This window comes from Pseudorca crassidens, chromosome 16 (genome assembly GCF_039906515.1).
Source record: "Pseudorca crassidens isolate mPseCra1 chromosome 16, mPseCra1.hap1, whole genome shotgun sequence".
Classification (NCBI taxonomy): Eukaryota; Metazoa; Chordata; class Mammalia; order Artiodactyla; family Delphinidae; genus Pseudorca; species Pseudorca crassidens.
In genome coordinates this window covers 73440094-73465250 of record NC_090311.1, presented here as the reverse complement: position 1 = coordinate 73465250, position 25157 = coordinate 73440094, and the positions used below count along the sequence as shown (strand labels likewise).

The 25157-nt window shown below is 42.4% G+C and overlaps 1 long non-coding RNA gene and 1 other non-coding gene across 5 annotated transcripts in view; both read right to left on the bottom strand.

Moving 5' to 3' along the window:
* Positions 1-25157, bottom strand: part of LOC137209341 (uncharacterized) — a 438438-nt gene that overhangs the window by 81982 nt on the left and 331299 nt on the right. For all 4 annotated transcript variants that reach the window (XR_010935991.1, XR_010935993.1, XR_010935994.1 and 1 more), the window contains exon 3: positions 23119-23206. This is a non-coding gene — a long non-coding RNA (uncharacterized lncRNA). The remainder of the gene's footprint in view (positions 1-23118; positions 23207-25157) is intronic.
* On the bottom strand, positions 25043-25150 carry LOC137209520 (U6 spliceosomal RNA). Its single transcript, XR_010936076.1, has one exon. It is a non-coding gene; the product is annotated as a U6 spliceosomal RNA (small nuclear RNA).

Genomic DNA, 25157 nt, shown 5'->3' with positions numbered 1-25157 from the left:
GCTCCCTCATGCCTCATTCTCAACCAATCAAGAAGACATTGCAATTATAACAGGAATGGGGAAGAGGACATGGAATGAGCCAGGTCTCCCCATCCCACTTACACTCCCACCCTCCATTCCCAACCCTCCTTCGGGGTGGGGGAACATGTCTGATGTATCTTTGAATTCCTCCAGTGGTGCTTTTGGGAAAGTGTTTGATCACAAATATTCTGCTGTGCTCTTCCTAGAGATCTGATGGAATTGAGCTTTGCTACTGACTAAATATTGACCACTGGATTTAGCTTACTTATCAGCTTGTCATTACTTTGGGGCAAGTTATTTGGCTTCTCTGACATTCAAGCTCCTTGTCTGTAAAATGTAGTTAACAAATATCTACTGCCCAGGGTTATCCTGAAGATTAAGTAAAAGAATTGGGGTTAACCTAGTACCTTTCAATTAGCATTGCTCAGTAAGTGTTCATTTCTTCCTCCCTCCTGTCCCAGTAATCTTTCTAGGGCAACACTTCAAAAACTGTTGGAAAAACAATAACTAAAGCTATCTGCATAGAATGACATGCTTCATAATCTGACACGCAGGGTTCCTTGCCTCTCCTGAAGTGAATTTTTCACATAAGGTAGTTGTTGGTGCTCTCCAGCCAGACTCACCAGGAGTACACCTGGAGCTGACAACTGGCTTTATTCTCCCTTACAGAGAGGGAGAAAGTACCTATGGGGAACTGTGAGGGCACCTCAGTAAAAGGCCTTCTTGGGTTTCCCTGGTGGCACAGTGGTTGAGAGTCCGCCTGCTGATGCAGGGGACGCGGGTTTGTGCCCCAGTCTGGGAGGATCCCACAGGCCGCGGAGCGGCTGGGCCCGTGAGCCATGGCCGCTGAGCCTGCACGTCCGGAGCCTGTGCTCCGCAACGAGAAAGGCCACAACAGTGAGAGGCCCGCGTACCGCAAAAAAAAAAAAAAGAAAAAAAAAGGCCTTCTTAGGATTTGGGCTGGTGTTAGGTGATTTGGGGGAAGAGTTTAAAGGAAGAGAGGTTTTGCTCTGGGTTGGATGCTGTCAGGAAGCAGGGGTAATTCTGATTGGGTTTCTTAATGCATTTGATCTAGAAGGATGCAGGATAGGATAAAGCTGTGATATGTAAAAATGCAACAAGCAGTGACTCACATTAGCTAGGAGAGTGGGATGTTTGGAATTTTGAGGCTTGGACAATGTTCCTGTTTTGTCTGTGTTCAGACATGGTGATGGAATGGTCTTGTTTTTGTCTTGATCCATCACAGTCATTGAGTGGCCTTGTCTAACGTTGATGTTGTGCAAAACTGTTTATGTTGCACAGGAGAACACCGAGTACTGGCTGTGAGTTCCAGGCAGCTGTCCCACATATTAGGGGACTACCTTTCTCTTTCTCATGACTTTTCAATTTTTTTTGCTAGTTAAACAATTTATTTAACTAATTTACTTATAGCATTGACTATTTAGTACTTGCCAGGGATTGTTCTGAGAGCTTCCCAGATATCGACACATTTAATCCCACAATACTCTGAAGAGATTAGTCCTTTTTTTAGCCCCATTTTACAGATGAGGAAACTGAGGATCAGAGAGTTGAAATAACTTGCCCAACAAATTTCCCACAGCTCGTGGATGACAGAGCTGGGATTCAATCCCAGGCAATCTGGCTCATGGGTCAGGGCTCCTAAGAGAGACCAGTGAAGGCAAGTTGTGTTTATCCTGGAAGGCAGTCATCAGGGTCCTTTCAGCAACCCCTCGCCCTGCACTACCCCATGAACTTTACCTGCCTGCCCTTCGGGACGGCTCCTGCAGTACACAGAGGAGGGAAGAGACTTTGAGGGGGCACTTCTCTAGTGCCCTGATATCTGGGAATTACTCTTGAGAACCAGTCCTGGAACAGCTTGGGAGAGAGAGGCCAGAGAGGGACAGAAAGAATATTAACCACAAAAAGTTCTTATGGTCCAACTATGGGTTTTTGTAAAAGTTATTTTCTGAATTTCACTCTTCTTTAGCCCTTCTCATCCCATCATTGACCCAGGATTCTGTACGTTTATTTATTCAAAATTCCTTACTTAGTACCTACCGTGTGCACACAGTGTGTGTGTGTGTGTGTGTGTGTGTGTGTGTGTGAGTGTGAGTAACCCAGACATTGCCAGGACTCCTGTGGGCAGTCGACAGTATCCCTTCTCTGCTGCACCTGCGTGGAAGAATCTGCACCCTGACACCTGTTTATACCAAAGCAAGATACAGGTCACTCTCTCAGGTTAGTTGTTGGCGAGAGAGAGAGTGAATCCTGAGGGCAGGTCAAGTATTACAGCCTCCCACCAGCCAGCACTCTGCCTGTGTTGCCAACACCTGAACAAATGGGATGAGACGTCCCCTTCCCAGAGAGCGCTGCAACAATGCCAGGTGTTGCTCAACCAGAGTGACAGAGCAGAAGATGAACTGATTAGGCTGGGGATGGCTGAATACTGTTTTGACACTGAGGTCAGAGAGAGTGGAAAGAGGCAGACCCGTCTTTACATCGTCAATTTATGGACAGCGTGGCATTTGCTTGAGATTTCTCTTGGCAGTACATGCTCCAAAGGAATTATAATCAAGATGCCTCCTAAAGCTATAATCTAAGACTATTAACAAGCTCTGCTGTTTGTAGTATTTCTCTAGAAGGAAAAATGCAAAGACCCAAAAGGAAGTGGGAAACACATGTGGAAATGGAAAAGATGGCTCAAAGCTGGTAGAGACTTGGGATTCCGCTTCCCAGTGGTCAAACATCAGTGAACAAAAACTACTAGGAGGGAGTTCTTCTTTATATCCCAGTTAAATCTCTCCTGTTATAACTAATTCACCTACTCTTTGCATGCTTAGTTCTTTTGCATAGGAGAGAAGCAAAGGTATCTGTGGGAAAAGCTGTAGAATAAATACTTCATCCCTGACAGGCTCTGCACTCAGGTTTCCCTTGGTCTTCTAGAGCCTCCAGCTTCCCCTCCTACATCTACTTTTATAGATTCCCCAACATGTGTCTGTCCCCTTCCTCAACAAATTAGTTTTGCTTTCAAATCAAATAAGGTCACCTGGGGAAGAGAGGGGAAAAAATGCTGCTTAGGTGTGAATGGCAAGAATTCCTTTTAATTCTCAAAGTGGCTGCTGGTAACTTGTCCAGAAATCATGACTTAATCTAAAGGAATGAAGAACCAATGGTGGCATATCAGGCATCGGCCATTGTGCTTTCTAGAAAAGATTTTCAGTATGGTTTTCATAAAACTTTGAATGGTACCAGGGAACCAGGTACTTGCTTCATCCCCATAAGAGGCCTTCTCTGTGGAGGATTCATGATCACCATGAAGGTAAATAATGCATGTGTGAAGCACTTATCACAGTTTCTGCCACATGGCTAGTGGTTAACGAAAGGCAGCCGTCATCATTATGACCTATTAAATTGCTCTTTACATACTTTGGTTACTGCTGATATAGGTAGGGGGGTCTCAAGCAACTGAGCCTGCAACTTGAGTCATGACCTTATAGAGGAAGAGATTCAGGATAGGTGTCACGTGTGGGAGGGCCATGTGCCCCTCATCCACTCCAGGGTACCCTGTCCTCACAGGACAACTGGGTGTATGTTTGGGCCTTGCTGTGCTTTTTGTAACCACCATGTGATCCAAATCACTTTTTATTAGTATATGACCCTGGTAACTTAGGCTTTGACAGTCTGAGCTAAGATACTGTGTGAATGTCATCCAGGACAGAAATTAACAGAGCCTCAGAAACTCACACTGGACACACATCATAGATGCCTCGAACCAGACACTTTTATAGAGATCTGTGTGGATTTGAGGCAAGTCAGGGCCCAATTCTGACATAATTATCAGGGAGATGAGGCTTTTACTGGATCGCTTTGGGGGAAGTGAAGCCCTCCTTGCAGTGCCCTGAGGTCACTCCAGAGCACCATTTGGAAGACAGGGTTGGGACAGTTAATATTTTAAAGAATTTAGAGGGAGGGATTATAATAACAGGATCTTAATAATTATCCTATTAGTATTACATTCTTTTTTGCAGTGTAATATAATAGAAAAAGACAAGAAGAATAAATAGGAAAATATCATGAACAGCACCTTTTTGGAGGAAGCTAAGGTATTTAGGAAGATAGGTGCGCACTACTGAGAAGGTAGCGTTGATCAGACTGATAATCCTGAGTTGGAAGGAGAAATGTACCAGGGTTAGTAAGAAGAAAAGAATGAGTGAAGCCTGTGGATTCAGAGTAATGTGTACAGATTACAAAAGACCTTGTGGAGAAACAAAGTAAGGAGAGGGATCTGCAGAACGTTTGAGCTGTGCAACCACAAACTAAGGTAAGCCGAGGACACCGTGAAGGTTAATGGAATAGATGTGCTTCTGCCATAAGGGTAGGACACGGGTGACAAGTGGGGCCCCTCCGCGTTAGCAACATGACCGTGAGAAAATCGCCTACACGGAAATGAAGTAAACATCTAATGCCAGAGATGGGAATTCTAGGATTTAAGAGCCATTTATCGGCAGATAGAAAAAAATGACATGGAGGGAAATAATATGAGTTCTGTAAACAGAGTTAAATGGATGTGTGATCATAGGGTTCCTGGGTACATCTCACAGTCTTTTTTTTTTTTTTTTACCACTTTCATAGAAGTCAGGGAAGGTATTAAGAATATTATGCAGTTGCGTATCCATTTTGCTTCCCAGTTATACTTAACAGCATTGCTGCCTGAAGGAACCCTGGGATGAGGAAGTGATAGACACGTACTCTCTGGGTTGCAGTGAAAGACGAATGGGAAGTACGGACGCTGATGCTTAGATTTCCCTGCTTTTATTATCAGGAGGATGGTTTGGCTCCCTCAGAAAGGAAAGTGAGAACAGAAGAGGAAGGCCTCAGGGAATAGTATCTAAATGGGAAATGAAGTGCTTCTTTTTATTAACAGCTGAGTACATGCCTAATATTAACTCCAATTCCCCTTCCCAAAGAGGATTCTCTGATTAAACTGAGTTTGGGAACACGGTTGAACCAAGAGGTAAAGTGAGGTATGTATTCCTTCCCCCCTTGACACTGGATGGCTGGCTGATGGAGCACAGTCTGAGTTCATTCCTAGGGGCCGAGCCCTGGGTACACATCACAGAAAGTGGGAAGAGGAAGTGAAAAGAGGGCCCGCTGGGCAGGGACCAGAAATGACAAGAGGCAAGCCGAAGTCTGGCACTAGCCCACTAGAAATAACAGATCCAGTGAGTGATAAAAGACTCTGCAATTAGATTTCTAACTTTGCCTTTTGTTGGGAGGAGCTACAGGGAGGAGTATATGGGAAAGAACATCCAATAACACCTTTTCCCCAGATGTCAGCTGACCTAGAAATATACAGTGATGGACAGGAAAGTTATCCCCACCTCAACACTCCCCAGTTCCTCAGATCACAGTTCAAGTCCTTTATCACAGTTTTTAAGACACTCCACACTTTGTTTCTAGTCTTATCTCCCAAGACTCATGACACACACTTCTGTTCAGCCTAATTAAACAGCTGGACATTCCTTGAGCACATTCTCCATGTCTATGAGTCCCTGACCATGTTCCCTCAGCCTGAAATGCCCTCCCTGACACTCACTGATTGGAGAAATCTTATCTGTCTCTGAGGGCCCATTCAAAAGGCAGCTCCACCATGCAGATTTCTTGATTACCTGGGTAGAAAGCATCTCACTCCTCCTTTGAATTCCTGTCACTCTGTGTACCTCTCTCACATGGTTGATCAAATGCTGCCTTGTATTACAATTTGAGGATAGATGCTAGCTTTCATTCTTCTTTCTATTTCCTCTTTGGTGCCTAGGATGGTGCCTAAGACAATGAGTGGAAGAGTAAATGTCCAGCAAATATTTGCCAACATGAACTGAGTTCAAGGGTACTTGATGGAAAATAAGGAGAGGCTACAGAGAAGCGGAAATGACCAGCATTTCTCTTGTGCCGCTGTTCAGTAAATATCATTTCATACCCAGTTATAGTGGAGGAGATCCTGGAGGTGACTGAACTAAGGCAGGAAGTAGAAGGATGCAAGACATATGAGATACAATTATTTTTTTCCAAATGCAGAATCTGTTGTTCTTGAAATGGACAAAAAGCATGCTCTGCTGCAGCTCTATGTCATTTCACAGCATGGCCCATCTGTATAATTGCTCTGTGAATATCTGATATTTGGTCTGATGTGTGTCAAAGACCAAATGATCAAACTGATAAGAATTAGTGAGAATAGCCTCAAACTGGAAAGGGGATACAGAACAAAAATGAAACATCAATAGAGCAACTGGGGTAGTAGCTGGCAGGTGAAGATCATTCTGGAGTGTACTGGGAGTCAGATCTGCTAAATAATAGACTTAGCAGTGAGGACTTTCACTGGCCCGAGAAGGGGTTCGTACTAGAAACCAGGAAGTCTAAGCTCTTTTCACAGCTCTAATCTCCTCTAGCAATTAACTTCGATTGGCCTCAAGTTTTCCATCTATGAAACAGATAGATGGAAATGATATGCCACAAAGCATCTATCTCCCAGACAATATGGAACACACCCTCACTTTTAATTCTATTAGAACAACAGCTCAACCAGGACAAGTACAATTTGTATCAATCCATTACAAAATTATTTCATAAGTAGCTCTTGTGTGCCACGCTGTGCAACATATTCTGGGAATGGAAAAACGAACAAGACAGACGCCTTTTGAGACCAAATAGCATTTGATAGGATTCTAGCCAAGTCCACTTTAGGTGTGTGACATTGGGCACTCTGCTCACCATCACTAAACCTGTTTCCTCATATGTAGAAATGAGCTGATGATAAAATTCAACTTAAAGGACTGTTGTAAGGATGTGCAAAGCTCTCAGCAGAATGTCTGGCACATAGGAGGTCACTAACAAATGGGAGCAGCGATGATGATAATTGTGTGACTACGTCTGAGTGACAGAGAAACAGGTATTTGGAGGGAGGCATATAGATCAATCTGAATCAGTCACATGATAGCTTTAAAAACTCAGATAAACCATGGTACATTCAGACAATGTAATATTAATCAGGGCTGAAAAGTGACTTCACCAAGATGGTAACATAGGTCACCCCTGATTTCATTCCCTCGCACAGAAGAAAAACTGAAAACTATTCACTGACAACACACCACTGAGAGAATCCTAGAACGTGGGGATGAGGCTGAAGCAGACCCTGCACCACAGAGACCAAGACAGACTGCACAGAAAGGGAGGAAGTGGCTACATGCTGACCACACTGCCCCTGCCCGCCCCCAGGCCAGGGCAGCACCATGTGGCGAGGTCTCCCCTGAGTCTACCATTCCTCCAGTGGGAAGAGAGAATCTGGGAGGGACATTCACCCAGCCTCCCCAGTGTTGTGGGTTGCTTGGTGGGAGCCACTACTCTCTGGTCTTGCCCCATGGGGACTGCAGGGCTCAACCACTGGGAATCTGACTGTGAGGGAGAAGGGGGAGGGGCTTGCAATAACCAGCACTCAAGTCTTGGCCGACCAAGTTCCTTCCTGTAAAGTCCCAAAACAGCAGCTTTGCTCATCTGAAGAATCAAGTCAGGGGTACACTTTGACCAGGGAACTCAGTGGGGTGCAGGTTTGCCTGATTTAGGTCCTCAAACAAGGAATTTTGCTGGCCCTAGAGACTGGTTTTCCCACATCCAGGCAAGAGAGCTGAGTCCCAGCCCCACCTGATGCTGCGGGCATGACTCCTGGCCCCAAGAGACCAGAAGGGCTGGAGAGACCTGTGTAACTTAGCAACTCTTCAGCTGAAAGGTGACTGGGCAGAGCTGACGTCCCCAGAGCAAAGCCAGTATCAGGTGTAGAGGGTTCCCCTTCCACACCCGGGCAGGGGAATTAATCCATAGCCTCACCTGAGGTAGAGGGTAGCTCCTGGTGCCTCCTGACTGGAAAGCCAGTTCAGAAAAATTGTGAGTTTCCTGGAGTGGACCCTCCTTGTCCCATCCAGGCAGGGAAATGAGTCATGGTCTCATCTGCTGTGGGGCCTGGCTTCTGGCCCCATCTGACCAGAAGTGCCACAGAGAACACCTGGAAGTTGTTAACCCAGCAATGATCAAGCCAAGAGATGGGCAGGCAGAGCTGATAGTCTGCAAAGCCAAGCCAGTGGCCCTATTCAGCCAGGGAACTTGGGGCATGGGTCAGCTTGAGTTAAGACCACAAACAAAAAGCCCTTAGAGCTGCTTCTACTGCTATGCCTAGGCAGGGAAACTAATTCACAGCCCCACTTATTGCTGAAAACAGCTTTCCGACTGCCCAATCAGGGAACTTAACCAGAGCACATAGGAGGTTGCATAGCCCATCCAACAGTCCTGCTTACAGTGGCACTTGTACAGAGAGCACTGTATCTAGTTTCCCCATCTGCAGAGCAAAAACCAGTGGCCTCACCTGTCAGGAAATTCAGTGCACACACTTGCCTGATTCCAGTCTCCAAACAACAAGCTGTACAGGCCCTGTGTCTTGTCCTCTTGCCCTGCCAGGGAAGGGAATTAATTCATAGCCCCACCTACCAGTGAGTATAGTACCTAGTCATGACCATCTAAGTAAGCATTACCAGAGAAATCAGGCAACTGCAGAGCCCATCCTACAGCCTCACTTGGGCAGGGAACCAAGGTAGAGTTTTATCCAGCTGTTCTCAGCCAGTGGCACACCCCTCATACCAAACTCAGAGCTCAAATAGTTGCCTTAACCAAAATTACATCCTAATAGCAGGCCCGATCTGCCCAAGGAAACTGCTAGCAGACACACCCAGAACCCAATCCGAGCTGACTGGTCAAAAACTGTCTCTGTCAAAGTGAACCTGTAAAGTCTGGAAGAGGAGCATACATAGATACCAATGTAAGGAATCAAGGATCATAAAAAATTAGATAAATATGATGCTACCAAAGGAAACGAATAAGGCTCCAGTAAATGACCCTCAAAAAATGGAGATCTATGAACTATCAGACAAGAAATTCAGAATAATCCTCTTAAAGAAGTTTAGTTAACTACAAGAACACATGGACAAGTAAAAATTAAAAAAACAATGAATAAACAAAACGAGAAGTTCAACAAAGAAAGAGAAACCATAATAAAACAAAAACAAATATCCAAGAGTTGAAAAATAGAATAACTGAACTTAAGAATTCAATGGAGGAGGAGGAGCTTCAAGATGGCGGAAGAGTAAGATGCGGAGATCACCTTCCTCCCCACAGATACGTCAGAAATACATCTACACGTGGAACAACTCCTACAGAACACATACTGAACGCTAGCAGAAGACCTCAGACCTCCCAAAAGGCAAGAAAGTCCCCACGTACCTGGGTAGGGCAAAAGAAAAAAGAAAAAACAGAGACAAAAGAATAGGGACGGGACCTGCACCAGTGGGAGGGAGCCGTGAAGGAGGAAAGGTTTCCACACACTAGGAAGCCCCTTCATGGGCGGAGACTTCGGGTGGTGGAAGGGGGACGTTTTGGAGCCACGGAGGAGAGCACAGTAACAGGGGTGCGGGGGGCAAAGCGGAGAGATTCCCGCACAGAGGATTGGTGCCGACCAGCACTCACCAGACCGAGAGGCTGCTCCCCCGCCGGGGTGGGAGGGGCTGGGAGCTGAGGTTCAGGCTTCAGTCTGAGCGCAGGGAGAGGACTGGGGTTGGCGGCGTGAACACAGCCTGAAGGGGGTTAGTGCACCACGGCTGGCCAGGAGGGAGTCCGGGGAAAGTCTGGACCTACTGAAGAGACAAGAGACTTTTTCTTCCCCCTTTTTTTCCTGGTGCACAAGGAGGGGGGATTAAGAGCTCTGCTTAAAGGAGCTCCAGAGACGGGTGTGAGCCACGGCTAACAGCGCGGACCCCAGAGACGGGCATGAGACGCTAAGGCTGCTGCTGCCGCCACCAAGAAGCCTGTGTGCGAGCACAGGTCACTATCTACACCTCCCTTCTGGGGAGCCTGTGCAGCCCGCCACTGCCAGGGTCCCAGGATCCAGGGACAGCTTCCCCGGGAGAATGCATGGCGCGTCTCAGGCTGGTGCAATGTCACGCCGGCCTCTGCCGCCACAGGCTCACCCCACATCCGTACCCCTCCCTCCCCCCAGCCTGAGTGAGCCAGAGCCCCCGAATCAGCGGCTCCTTTAACCCCGTCCTGTCTGAGCAAAGAACAGACGCCCTCCAGCGACCTGCATGCAGAGGTGGGGCCAAATCCAAAGCTGAACCCTGGGAGCTGTGCGAACAAAGAAGAGAAAGGGAAATTCTCCCAGCAGCCTCAGGAGCAGCGGATTAAATCCCCACAATAAACCTGGTGTACCCTGCATCTGTGGAATACCTGAACAGACAACGAATCATCCCAAATTGAGGAGGTGGATTTTGGGATCAAAGATATATTATTTTTTCCCCCTTTTCTCTTTTTGTGAGTGTGTACGTGTATGCTTCTGTGTGTGATTTTGTCTGTATAGCTTTGCTTTTACCATTTGTCCTAGGGTTCTGTCTGTCCAGTTATGTTTATTTTTATTTTTTAGTATTGTTTTTAGTGCTTGTTATCATTGGTGGATTAGTTTTTTGGTATGGTTGCTCTCTTCTCTTTTTTAATTACTTAATTTTTTTAATAATTATTTTAATAAATTTATTTTATTTTATCTTTTTCTTTCTTTCTTTTTTTCTCCCTTTTATTCTGAGCCATGTGGTTGACAGGCTCTTGGTGCTCCAGCAGGGCGTCAGGGCTGTGCCTCTGTGGTGGGAGAGCCAACTTCAGGACACTGGTCCACAAGAGACCTCCCAGATCCACAAAATATCAAATGGCAAAAATCTCCCAGAGATCTCCATCTCAACGCCAAAACCCAGCTCCACTCAACGAGCAGCAACCTACAGTGCTGGACACCCTATGCCACACAACTGGCAAGACAGGAACACAACCTCACCCATTAGCAGAGAGGCTGCCTAAAATCATAATAAGGTGACAGACACCCCAAAATACACAACCAGACGTGGACCTGCCCACCAGAAAGACAAGATCCAGCCTCATCCACCAGAACACAGGCACTAGTCCCCTCCACCAGGAAGCCTACACAACCCACAGAACCAACCTTAGCCACTGGGGGCAAACACCAAAGACAACGGGAACTATGAACCTACAGCCTGCGAAAAGGAGAACTCAAACACAGTAAGTTAAGCAAAATGAGAGGACAGAGAAACACACAGCACATGAAGGAGAAAGGCAAAAACCCACCAGACCTAACAAATGAAGAGGAAATAGGCAGTCTACATGAAAAAGAATTCAGAATAATGATAGAAAAGATGATCCAAAATCTTGGAAATGGAAAGGAGAAAATACAAGAAACATTTAACAAGGACTTAGAAGAACTAAAGAGCAATAAAACACTGATGAACAACAAAATAAATGAAATTAAAAATTCTCTAGAAGGGATCAATAGCAGAATAACTGAGGCAGAAGAACGGATAAGTGACCGGGAAGATAAAATAGTGCAAATAACTACTGCAGAGCAAAATAAAGAAAAAAGAATGAAAAGAATTGAGGACAGTCTCAGAGACCTCTGGGACAATATTAAATGCACCAACATTCAATTATAGGGGTCCCAGAAGAAGAAGAGAGAAATAAAGGGACTGAGAATATATTTGAAGAGATTATAGTTGAAAACTTCCCTAATATGGGAAAGGAAAGAGTTAATCAAGTCCAGGAAGCACAGAGAGTCCCATACAGGATAAATCCAAGGAGAAACACACCAAGACACATATTAATCAAACTATCAAAAATTAAATATAAAGAAAAAATATTAAAAGCAGCTAGGGAAAAACAACAAATAACACACAAGGGAATCCCCATAAGGTTAACAGCTGATCTTTCAGCAGAAACTCTGCAAGCCAGAAGGGAGTGGCAGGACATATATAAAGTGATGAAGGAGAAAAAACTACAACCAAGATTACTCTACCCAGCAAGGATCTTATTCAGATTTGATGGAGAAATTAAAACCTTTACAGACAAGCAAAAGCTAAGAGAATTCAGCACCACCAAGCCAGCTTTACAACAATGCAAAAGGAACTTCTCAAGGCAGGAAACACAAGAGAAGGAAAAGACCTACAATAATAAACCCAAAACAATTAAGAAAACGGGAACATGCATATCGATAATTACCTTAAATGTAAATGGAGTAAATGCTCCAACCAAAAGACATAGACTGGCTGAATGGTTACAAAAACAAGACCCGTATATATGCTGTCTACAAGAGACCCACTTCAGACCTAGGGACACATACAGACTGAAAGTGAGGGGATGGAAAAAGATATTCCATGCAAATGGAAATCAAAAGAAAGCTGGAGTAGCAATTCTCATATCAGACAAAATAGACTTTAAAATAAAGACTATTACAAGAGACAAAGAAGGACACTACATAATGATCAAGGGATCAATCCAAGAGAAGTATAACAATTGTAAATATTTATGCACGCAACATAGGAGCACCTCAACACATAAGGCAAATGCTAACAACCATAAAAGGAGAAATTGACAGTAACACAATCATAGTAGGGGACTTTAACACCCCACTTTCACCCATGGATAGATCATCCAAAATGAAAATAAATAAGGAAACACAAGCTTTAAATGATACTTTAAACAAGATGGACTTAATTGATATTTATAGGACATTCCATCCAAAAACAACAGAATACACATTTTTCTCAAGTGCTCATGGAACATGCTCCAGGACAGATCATATCTTGGGTCACAAATCAAGCCTTGGTAAATTTAAGAAAATTGAAATTGTATCAAGTATCTTTTCTGACCACAAGGCTATGAGACTAGATATCAATTACAGGAAAAGATCTGTAAAAAATACAAACACATGGAGGCTAAACAATACACTACTTAATAGCGAAGTGATCACTGAAGAAATCAAAGAGAAAATCAAAAAATACCTAGAAACAAATGACAATGGAGACACGACGGCCCAAAACCTATGGGATGCAGCAAAAGCAGTTCTAAGAGGGAAGTTTATAGCAATACAATCCTACCTTAAGAAACAGGAAACATCTCAAGTAAACAACCTAACTTTGCACCTAAAGCAATTAGAGAGAGAAGAACCAAAAAACCCCAAAGTTAGCAGAAGGAAAGAAATCATAAAGATCAGATCAGAAATAAATGAAAAAGAAATGATGGAAACGATAGCAAAGATCAATAAAACTAAAAGCTGGTTCTTTGAGAAGATAAACAAAATTGATAAACCATTAGCCAGACTCATCAAGAAAAAAACGGAGAAGACTCAAATCAATAGAATTAGAAATGAAAAAGGAGAAGTAACAACTGACACTGCAGAAATACAAAAGATCTTGAGAGATTACTACAAGCAACTCTATGACAATAAAATGGAAAACCTGGAAGAAACGGACAAATTCTTAGTAATGCACAACCTGCCAAGACTGAATCAGGAAGAAATAGAAAATATAAAGAGACCAATCACAAGCACTGAAATTGAAACTGTGATTAAAAATCTTCCAACAAACAAAAGCCCAGGACCAGATGGCTTCACAGGCGAATTCTAGCAAACATTTAGAGAAGAGCTACCACCTGTCCTTCTCAAACTCTTCCAAAAAGGTAGTAGATGGAGGAGCACTCCCAAACTCATTCTGTGAGGCCACCATCACCCTGATACCAAAACCAGACAAGGATGTCACAAAGAAAGAAAACTACAGGCCAATATCACTGATGAACATAGATGCAAAATTCCTCAGCAAAATACTAGCAAACAGAATCCAACAGCACATTAAGAGGATCATACACCATGATCAGGTGGGGTTTTATTCCAGGAATGCAAGGATTCTGTAATATTCCCAAATCAATCAATGTGATACACCATATTAACAAACTGAAGGAGAAAAACCATATGGTCATCTCAATAGATGCAGAGAAACTTTTGACAAAATTCCACATCCATTTATGATAAAAACCCTCCAGAAAGTAGGCATAGAGGGAAACTTCCTCAACATAATAAAGGCCATATATGACAAACCCACAGCCAACGTCATCCTCAATGGTGAAAAACTGAAAGCATTTCCACTAAGATCAGGAACAAGACAAGGTTGCCCACTCTCACCACTCTTATTCAACATAGTTTTGGAAGTTTTAGCCACAGCAATCAAAGAAGAAAAGGAAATAAAAGGAATCCAAATCGGAAAAGAAGTAAAGCTGTCACTGTTTGCAGATGACATGATACTATACATAGAGAATCCTAAAGATGCTACCAGAAAACTACTGGCGCTAATCAATGAATTTAGTAAAGTAGCAGGATACAAAATTAATGCACAGAAATCTCTGGCATTCATATACACTAATGTTGAAAAATCTGAAAGTGAAATCAAGAAAACACTCCCATTTACCATTGCAACAAAAAGAATAAAATATCTAGGAATAAACCTACCTAAGGAGACAAAAGACTTGTATGCAGAAAGTTATAAGACTCTGATGAAAGAAATTAAAGATGATACAAATAGATGGAGAGATATACCATGTTCTTGGATAGGAAGAATCAACGTTGTGAAAATGACTCTACTACCCAAAGCAATCTACAGATTCAATGCAATCCCTATCAAACTACCACTGGCATTTTTCACAGAACTAGAACAAAAAATTTCACAATTTGTATGGAAACACAAAAGACCCCGAATAGCCAAAGCAATCTTGAGAATGAAAAACGGAGCTGGAGGAATCCGGCTCCCTGACTTCAGACTATACTACAAAGCTACAGTAATGAAGACAGTATGGTACTGGCACAAAAACAGAAATATAGATCAATGGAACAGGATAGAAAGCCCAGATATAAACCCACGCACATATGGTCACCTTATCTTCGATAAAGGAGGCAGGAATGTACAGTGGAGAAAGGACAGCCTCTTCAATAATTGGTGCTGGGAAAACTGGACAGGTACATGTAAAAGTATGAGATTAGAACACTCCCTAACACCATACACAAAAATAAGCTCAAAATGGATTAAAGACCTAAATGTAAGGCCAGAAACTATCAAACTCTTAGAGGAAAACATAGGCAGAACACTCTATGACATAACTCACAGCAAGATCCTTTTTGACCCACCTCCTAGAGAAATGGAAATAAAAATAAAAATAAACAAATGGTACCTAATGAAACTTCAAAGCTTTTGCACAGCAAAGGAAACCATAAACAAGACCAAAAGACAACCCTCAGAATGGGAGAAAATATTTGCAAATGAAGCAACCGACAAAGGATTAATCTCCAAAATTTACAAGCAGCTCATGCAGCTCAATAACAAAGCAACAAACAACCCAATCCAAAAATGGGCAGAAGACCTAAATAGACATTTCTCCAAAGAAGATATACTGAGTGCCAACAAACACATGCAAGAATGGTCAACATCATTAATCATTAGAGAAATGCAAATCAAAACTACAATGAGATATCATCTCACACCAGTCTGAATGGCCATCATCAAAAAATCTAGAAACAATAAATGCTGGAGAGGGTGTGGAGAAAAGGGAACACTCTTGCACTGCTGGTGGGAATGTGAATTGGTACAGCCACTATGGAGAACAGTATGGAGGTTCCTTAAAAAACTACAAAAAGAACTACCATATGACCCAGCAATCCCACTACTGGGCATATACCCTTAGAAAACCATAATTCAAAAAGAGTCATGTACCAAAATGTTCATTGCAGCTCTATTTACAATAGCCAGAAGATGGAAACAACCTAAGTGTCCATCATCGGATGAATGGATAAAGAAGATGTGGAACATATATACAATGGAATAATATTCAGCCATAAAAAGAAACAAAATTGAGTTATTTGTAGTGAGGTTGATGGACCTAGAGTCTGTCATACAGAGTGAAGTAAGTCAGAAAGGGAAAGACAAATACTGTATGCTAACATTTATATATGGAATCCAAGAAAAAAAAAATGTCATGAAGAACCTAGGGGTAAGACATGAATAAAGACACAGACCTACTAGAGAATGGACCTGAGGATATGGGGAGGGGGAAGGGTATGCTGTGACAAAGTGAGAGAGTGGCATGGACATATATACACTACCAAACGTAAAATAGATAGCTAGTGGGAAGCAGCCGCATAGCACAGGGAGATCAACTAGGTGCTTTGTGACCACCTAGATGGGTGTGATAGGGAGGGTTGGAGGGAGGGAGACACAAGAGGGAAGAGATATGGGGACATATGTATATGTATAACGGATTCACTTTGTTATAAAGCAGAAACTAACACACCATTGTAAAGCAATTATACTCCAATAAAGATGTAAAATTAAAAAAGAAAGAAATCAAAGCAAACACAAAAATGGAAAGGTATACTGGATTCATGAATTGGAAGAATTAATACTGTTAAAATGTCCATATTACCCAAAGCCACCTATGGATTCGATGTAATACCTATTGAGATTCCAATGGCATACTCTACATAAGTAGAAGAAACAATCCTAAATTATATAGAGAACTATAGAGACCCAGAGCAGCCAAAGCAATCCTGAAAAAGAACAAAGCAGGAGGCATCACTCTTCTTGATTTCAAGCTATGCTCTTTAGGTATAGAAATCAAAAGAGTATGGTCCTGGATAAAAACAGGACCTTATTTATAAAAAATAAATCAATGGAACAGGATTGAGAACCCACAAGTTAACCCAAACATACATCAACTAATATTTGACAAGGAATCCAAGGATTCTCAATGGAAAAAAGACTTTAATAAATAAATGGTCCTCAAAATTGGATATTCATATGTCAAAAAATGAAACTCACAAAAATTAGCTCAAAATGGATTAAAGACTTAAATATAAGACCTGAAACTGAAGCCATGAAACTCCCAGAAGAAAATATAGGAAAAAAGCTCCTTGACATGGATCTTGTCAATGATTTTATTGGATATGATTTCTAAAGTACAAGCAACAAAAGCATAAAAAATCACATATCTTATAAGAGATTAATATCTAAAATATATCAAGAACTCAAATAACATCAGCAGAAAACCAAATAATTCAATTAAAATAGGGTAAAAATACCTAAACAACATTTTTCCAAAGAAGATAGGTGAATAGTTCACAGATACATGAAAAGATGCTCACCATCACTAGTAATTAGGGAAATGCCAGTCAAAACCACAATGAGATATCACCTCATGCCTATTAGAATGCCCATCATCAAAAAGACAAGAGAAAAAAATTGCTTGTGAGGATGTGGAGAAAAAGGAACCCTTGTGCACTGTTGTAAACTAGTGCAGCTGCTATGAAAAACAGTATGGAGGATCCTCAAAAGTTAAAAATAAAACTACCATATAATCCAGAAATCCCACTTCTGGGCATATGTCCAAAGGAAAAGAAAGCTAACTCAAAAAGATATTTACATCCCCATCTTCATAGCAGCATTATTTACAACAGCCATTACATGGAAGCAACCTAAGTGTCCACTGATGGATAAATGGATTAAGAAATTGTTTTATACATACAATGAAATATTATTCAGCTACAAAATGAGGAAATCCCATCATTTGCAACAACATGGAAGAAGCTTTAGTGCATTATGCTAAGTGAAATAAATCAGACAGAGAAAGACAAATATCGTATGGTCTCACTTACATGTAGCATCTAATTAAAATTTTAAGAACTCGTAGCAAAAGAAATGAGATTTATGGCTACCAGAGGCAGGGGTTGGAGGAGTGGGAATTGAAGGAAGGTGGTCAAAACGTACAAACTTCCATTTATAAGATCCCCCCAGTACTAATAAATAAGTACTAGGGATGTAATGTACAATGTGGTAACTATAGTCATCACCACTGTATGATCTATATATGAAAGTTATTAAGAGAATAAATCCTAACAATTCTCATAAAAAAGAGCTATAGCCATGAAAAGACATGTAGGAAACTTAAATGCATATTACTAAGTGAAATAAGCCAATTTGAAAAGGCTACATACTATATGATTCCAACTATATGACTTTCTGGAAGAGTCAAAACTATGGAGACCATAAAAAGATCAGTGGCTGCCAGAGGTGGGGGAGAGACAAGAGCGATACACAGGTGGAGCACAGAGAATCTTTAGGGCAGTAAAAATACTTTACATGATATTATAATGATGACTACATGTCATAATATATTTTTCCAAACCCACAGAATGTACAACAGCAAAGTATACTCTAAGGTAATCGGTAGACTTTGGGTGATAACGATGTGTCAATGTAGGCTTATCATTAATAACAAATGCGCTATTCTGGGGAGTGATCTTGATGATCAGGGAGGCTCTTCATGTGTGAGGGCAGGAGGGACATGGGAAATCTCTAACCTTCCTATCGATTTTGTTGTGAACCTAAAACTACTCTAAAAAAGACGAAGTCTTCAAAAAAAAATCCCAATGCCCTGAATAGGATCCTTTTCTTGAGTTTGGTGACTTTGACATTCTAAATATTTCTACTCTTGGCTGGCCCTTGCTGCTATGTTCAATGTACCTAAGGGCCAGGATTCAGTGTTTCAATGTTGAGTGTCCAGCTTCTGCTGGAACTCTGAATAGACATGACCGTGGTTCATGGTAATATCCCATTATGGATGAGGCTGAGGAAGGGTGAAGGGTTGAGTGGGGGACAGCCCATGAGAGACACTTTTGTTTTCAGCTTCCAGCTTTCTCAAGGTGCCAGTTTCTGTATTTAAGAATAACAGACTGCCAGAAGTGACAAAAATTAAGACTCAGAGAGAGTAAATGACTTGTCCAAGGTCATTCATCAGTGTCAGGAGTGGAACTCAAATCTAAGTTTGTTAACTGTCACTATTCTCAATATTAACTCAATGTTAACTCTCAATATTCTCTCTATTGTGGCAACTTTCACTGAGCTTCTTGCATGGTCAATGATGGGAAAGAAAGGAGAACTTGTTGGTCTTAAATATGTATCTCTCTTGATATGTTTTGTCATCAACAGGTTCAAATAATTCTGCTGCTACTATGTGTAGCATCCAAGATAGTATGGTCCTACTCTGCATTCTAAAGGGCCTGGCCAGTCTCCTTCTGTGTACTCCCAAAGCACCTGTGCTTTTCTTTTCATTGAGCAGCAATGCACTAAGGTAAGATGGGTCCCTCCTCCAGGCCCAAGGAATGACCCATGGTATGTCTGAAGCAATCACCATCATCTCAATGACTGGCTTAGTTTTGGCCAATGAAATATAAAGATAAATCTGTTGGGGACTTGTGGGAAAGAATTTCCTCCCTGAAAAGAAAGAAAAAGTCTTCTAATCAAATTCCTTCTTATACCCCAGGCAAGGGAGAGGCAGGGAACCTCCTGTTTACTTCCTGTCTTTTGATATTTTCATGATGATAAGATGCTGTGACAGCCATATTGTGATCATGAGACAAAATCAAGAGAATTGGAGAGAAACCACTGAATTGTTGAATTTCTCGACTCGGGAACTCTTTAGTTTCATGCTTCTTTTTATGTGAAATAATAAGACCACTAATTGTTTTAAACATTCTACTACCTACAGCGAAAATCATTCAAGCTGATTTTGAAAACTTCCTGGAAGAGATGAGAACCAGGTCTTAAAAGATAGCAAGATTTACATAGGCAGAAAGGAGGTAGGGAGATCTTCTGTTGGAGGACAAGCTAAGGCAAAGGAACGGGAATTAGCTTGGCCCATGTGGCTGGTGGCGAGGGGACTCTCCAGGCTGCCATGGAGAATGTCAACTGGAATAACTGTCTCTTTCTCTGAACTCACAGTATTTACTCTTCGTGTGTGTTTATCGATTTGCAAATGTTTATTTGCTTGCAGAATTTTGTCCATAGGAGGAGAAAAGTGGTTGGCTTAGGTACCTGAGATATGAGAGGACAATGCAGTCTTCTTCCAGGTCTTCATCTGCTGGCCAGGCCCCACAGGCTTGTATTGGAGAGCTGCTGCAGGCAGAAGCCAAAGGAACTCTTCTCATAGGGTGTTGTGCGAGACCGACCAATGGCAGTGCTTTGGTTTCCAGGTAACTAGACTCTACAGAGCTAAGGCCATGTTGACACTGAGGACAGCATCAGCCAGCTATGGGGGCACCAGACGGTGGTGCACTAGGCCTCATCATCATCCCCTGGGGGGGGCATGAGCAGCTGTGCGAGGTGAGTGGCTGCTCCCAAGAGATTTCTCTCTGAGCTGCCACAACACGGGCAGAAGCTGAGGGAGAAAGCCTACATGAACCATGCATGAATTCGCTTGAGACAGTCCCTGAGACACAGAAATAACAGCATGAGACTCTGAGGGGAATAAAGCCCTTCACTATGTAGCGGGGGCCTGATTCTATGAAATAGTCATCATAGTCAATGTGGCTCTGCTAGACTCCTCTGGCAAGTGAGGCTAGATCAGGGTTTCTCATGGTCGGCACTACTGATCCTTTGGGCCAGACGATTCTTTGTTGTGAGAGCCATCCTGTGCATTGTGGGATATTTAGCAGCATCCCTGGCTTTTATTCACTAGATGCTATTAGCACGCCTTCTCCTGAGCTGTGACAAGTAAAGACATTTAAAAATCTCAAAATGTGGGCTTCCCTGGTGGCGCAGTGGTTGAGAGTCCTCCTGCCAATGCAGGGGACGCGGGTTCGTGCCCCGGTCCAGGAAGATCCCACAGGCCGCGGAGCGGCTGGGCCCGTGAGCCATGGCCGCTGAGCCTCCGCGTCCGGAGCCTGTGCTCCGCAATGGGAGAGGCCACAACAGTGAGAGGCCCACGTACCGCAAAAAAAAAAAAAAAAATCTCAAAATGTGACGAGACATTCTGAAAACCATTGGTCCAGAGAAACATGGGAGGAAGTGTGCCTGTGCATGTGTATGTGTGTGCGTGTGTGTGTGTGTGTGTGTGTGTGTGTGTATGAGAGAGAGAGAGAGAGAGAGAGAGGGAGGGAGGGAGGGACGGAGGGAGGGAGGGAGGGAGACGATGTGCATGAGAGAGAATATAATGTATTTGTTATTTACATTTATGTTTGTTGATCAGATTTTCACCTTTTCACTTTAAAAAAGCTTCAGTAAACATTTCCTTAGTTTAATCTTTGTCAGCATTTTAAATTATTTTCTTGTGATAAATTCCTAGACAGAATTGCTTGGTGAAAAAGTGGCAAGCTTTAAGGCTTTTTATATATATTGACTAAATGGCCTCTAGAAAGATTTTTCTAATTTAAATTTGACATTTCTTTTTAATCTTTACAGAATTTAGGACCTAGTTTTACACATGGTAGCTGTGTAAGAAGTACTTGGTAGTTAGTTGATTGAATGTTGGTTGTGAGTTTCCATCCCTCTTTTTCCAACAACCATCTGGGTGTGTTGGTATATGACACTTCACAACAATTTCTGTGTGGGCTGGGTCTGCAGAAGGAACTTATTGTTACATGGATTATTTCCTGTAGACCCATGCCTTTTAAAGTGTGGTTCCGGAACCCATGGGCTCCACCTGTGAACTTGTTAAAAATGCAAATTCTCTGGTCCCACACCTGGACCTACTTTGTGTTTTAAAATCCTTCCAAGGGATCTTCTGAAAGCTAAAATTTAAGAATGACTGTCTACAAACAATAAATGCTGGAGAGGCTGTGGAGAAAAGGGAACCTTCCTATACTGTTGGTGGTAATGTAAATTGGTATAGCCATTATGGAGAATAGTATGGAGGTTCCTTTAAAAACTAAAATAGAGCTACCATATGATCCAGCACACTGACTCCTGGGCATATATCCAGATAAATCCATAATCTGAAAGGATACATGCACCCCAATGTTCACTGAAGCACTATTTACAATAGCCAAGACATGGAAGCAACCTAGATGCCCATCGACAGAGGAATGGATAAAGAAGATGAGGTACATATATATAATGGAATATTACTCAGCCATAAAAAAGAATGAAATAATGCCATTTGCAGCAACATGGATAGACCTAGAGATTATCACAGGAATCAGAGACCATGGGCCTCCAGCAGGCACCTTTGCCAGACAGAAGAGCAGCAATGTCCCTGGGGCTGAACTGCATGGGTGGATGTGAGCAGAGTAGAGGAGAAGGGGGGGGGTTGCACACACTTTCCAAGGCTGAGTCACTCAGTCCTCCACATGGGACAACCCCAGGGCATCCAGATGCCTTCCCAAAGTGTAGAAGACACAAAGTCAGGAGGTCAATTTGGAAGGGAACTGCTGCAGTTGGCAGAGACTTTGGTGCTTGAACTCACACCTGGTTCTCCTCCTCCTCTGTCAGAAATGAGTTTCTGTACTAACAGCTCCTGACATCTGTAATCCCTGGGGCTTGCAGGAGTGTGTGTGTGTGTGTGTGTGTGTGCAGTTCCTTAATTAGACTGCACCATCTCTTATAAGCAGGGGCTGTGCCTGTCACTACATGCTTAGCTTTACTTATAATGGGGAATTTTAAATGGGACTGACTGCACTCTAAATGCTCATGTACTAAGGTACCCCGTTTTCAGGTTTCCAAGGGAACATTGGGTGGTCCTGCCCACAAGACACGTGCTTCTGAGAAGCTGATTATGTAAGGGATTGAAAAACTTAATGAAAAACAATTAGTCAAAACTCTTCATTGGGGCCAGTTCCAGCTACTGCTTTGTAACTGAGAAGTTTTAAAATGGTGAAATGCATCATTATTCATGTCTGGCATCTTTATCCCAGGTTGATAGCAGACTATCTGGTGACCAGTTCAGAAAGTCAGCAGCTCAAAGAGATGGGGTTAAATTCTAAACAAGCCAGGAAGCTTTACATCCCCTCTGGCTGGGAGGCACCACCTAGTGAAAATAATCCCATCTTATTTAAGCAGCCCAGCTCAGTGAATAAAGGAGCCATTCTAAGGAAATGGGTGCTGGGGTTACAGCAGGAATAGCTGAAGGGGGAGTCAAAATAAAATGCTCACCATCAGAAAACACATTTGGATGCCTCTGTATCTGTGAGTAGCACAGCTTGGCATGAATGGAATGTGCTGGAATGCAGAAGAATCCTAGGGGTCCTTGCTGACCCTAACAAGAGTGAAGGGTGATCAACTGTCCTGGTTTTAGCAATCGAAGTCCGTGTCCCTAGAAGTCCCCCAGTCCCTGGCAAACCGAGATGATGGATCACCCTACCTGGCTTCTGGAGGTCTTGACTCACTCTCTTCCCAAAGAAGTCCTTCAGAGATGGCTGAATTCCTCATGAGATACATTTCAGGCAGCTCTGGAAAATAAGAAAGCCAAGTCAGCTATTTTGATCTGAACTTTGCTTCTCCCTATGAAGTGTGTGCTCAGTGTATGAAGATTTTATGTTTTTCCTACCTCTCAGATCTAAGGCCAGGAAGCAGCAGGTATGGTGGTCCTAAAGTGGGGCAGCTACCCGTGTTGGAAGTAGAGTCTGCCTCAACACTGGAAGCCAGACTTCCCTAGGTCCCTTGAGGCTTTTCCAGGTGCCTGCCCTTAACTTCTGGGGTTTCAGCAAGAGGTATTGGGTGAGGTGAGGTGTCACAGTGGGGGATGTGTATTATAATGTTTCAAGAAGTTTCGGTGTCTTTCCCACTCAGTTACCTAGAGATGATGAGTCACCTCCCTCATCCCTAGGATTCTGGTCAGGTATGTTTTCCTTTAAGGGCTTATCAATGCCATTTTGGAGTTTTGACATTGTCTGGCTAGAAAGTCTAAAGTTCTGAAAAGCACTTAGTTCCAGAATATTTGAAAACAGAACAGTAGAATGTGTTGAGAGTATGGTTTGTGGAGTCAGACTTCCTGGGTTTGAATCCCATTTCTTTCCCTTTTTAGTATGTATGACCTTGGGAAAGTTTTTCAAATTCTCTGAACTTAGTGTCCTTACCTATAAAACATGGATAGTAATGGTGTCTTTCTCATAAAGTTGCTGTGAGAATAAAATGAGCTAATTTATAAAACAGTGATTTTTTAATTAAAAAGATCTCTTCCAGCTTTACTGAGATATGATTGACATTAATGTTGTATAAGTTTAAGGTGTTCAGTGTGTTGATTTGATATACTTATATATTGCAAAATGATTACCACCATAGTGTTAGTTAACACTTCCATCACATCATTACCATTTCTTTTTTGTGATGAGAACATTTAAGACTTACTCTCTTAGCAACTTTCAGGTATATAATACAGTTATTAACGATAATCAGCATGCTGTACATTAGATTCCCTCGAACTTATTTATCTCATTTTTTTTTTTAGTTCTAAGAAATTTATTATTTAACTCTTTCCATATGCATATTAAGGTAGCGTTAGTTTATTACTTATATGAATTTTTTTTTTTTTTTTTTTTTTTTTTTTGCGGTACGCGGGCCTCTCACTGTTGTGGCCTCTCCCGTTGCAGAGCACAGGCTCCGGATGCACAGGCTCAGCGGCCATGGCTCACGGGCCCAGCCACTCCGCGGCATATGGGATCCTCCCAGACTGGGGCACAAACCCGTGTCCCCTGCATTGGCAGGCGGACTCCCAACCACTGGGCCACCAGGGAAGCCCCTACTTACATGAATTTATACTTTATAGATTTATAATATCCACAACTGAATTTGCAAAGCGGTAATTCATAACTCAAATTTAATTTCTACATGATTTACAATAGCCATCAGGGAGAAGGGTAAGCTGTGACAAAGCGAGAGAGAGGCATGGACATATATACACTATCAAACGTAAGGTAGATAGCTAGTGGGAAGCAGCTGCATAGCACAGGGAGATCAGCTGGGTGCTTTGTGATCGCCTGGAGGGGTGGGTTAGGGAGGGTGGGAGGGAGGGAGGGAGACGCAAGACGGAAGAGATATGGGAACATATGTATATGTATAACTGATTCACTTTGTTATAAAGCAGAAACTAACATACCATTGTAAAGCAATTATACTCCAATAAAGTTGTAAAAATAAAGATATTAGAGTTACCATAAATATCTGATATAAACTAACAAATTACTAACATAATATAATGCCATAAAATCATTTATTTTAACAATTTTTAATTTATAGTCAAGGTATACTAGAAAATACTGGGATTTTGAGTCTGACAAATGTGGATGAAAAATATGGAATGCTTCATGAATGTGTGTGTCATCCTCGTGCAGGGGCCATGCTAATCTTCTCTGTATCATTCCAATTTTAGTATATGTGCTGCCGGAAGAGAGCACCTTATTT